Source organism: Oryzias melastigma, linkage group LG11 (assembly GCF_002922805.2).
Source record: "Oryzias melastigma strain HK-1 linkage group LG11, ASM292280v2, whole genome shotgun sequence".
In the NCBI taxonomy this organism is placed as follows: Eukaryota; Metazoa; Chordata; class Actinopteri; order Beloniformes; family Adrianichthyidae; genus Oryzias; species Oryzias melastigma.
Window position 1 is genome coordinate 17,289,883 of NC_050522.1, and position 463 is coordinate 17,290,345.

The following is a 463-nucleotide window of genomic DNA, read 5'->3' on the forward strand; positions in this document are numbered from 1 at the left end:
CTTCAGCACGTCCGTCATCTTGTTGCCACTGTTCATTTGCACTGGGCAGGGTTTGAAGTGGGAGGATCAGACGAGGAGGTCCTCCGCTACTGGTACAGCGTTTTGTGGGGTCTTCAAGAGTCTGGACTCAAGCTGGTGCACAGCTCTGCAGGGGAGAGCCATATTGTTTTGAGACAGGCAGTGGCAAACGCTCACAGCTCCTACACACTCAGCTGGGTCAACATGCGTCACTGAGAGTCCCATTCATGCACTGACATGAAGTTGTGCAAACTTGCAGTTCATGCAAGGAAGGTGGCAGAAAAAGTCACTTGCTTTTCTCCCCCTCTAATCTCACCTGATACCTCCCTCTAGTGGACATAAAGTGATATACATCACTAAAAATAATCAAGTGTGAAGAATTGGACAATGTCATTACATTTAATTGAAGGACATTTAACTAAATTAAGTAAACAACAATACTATA

The 463-nt window shown here is 45.4% G+C and overlaps 2 protein-coding genes across 2 annotated transcripts in view; both read left to right on the forward strand.

Annotated features, from left to right (window-relative positions):
* Nucleotides 1–463, forward strand: part of LOC112136410 (methyltransferase-like protein 24) — a gene marked incomplete in the record, with an annotated part of 5,437 nt that overhangs the window by 4,226 nt on the left and 748 nt on the right.
* The window catches only part of wasf2 (WASP family member 2), a gene marked incomplete in the record, with an annotated part of 10,184 nt that continues 9,737 nt past the window's right edge, over nt 17–463 (forward strand). Inside the window, 1 exon segment of the mRNA XM_024258090.2 lies at nt 17–92.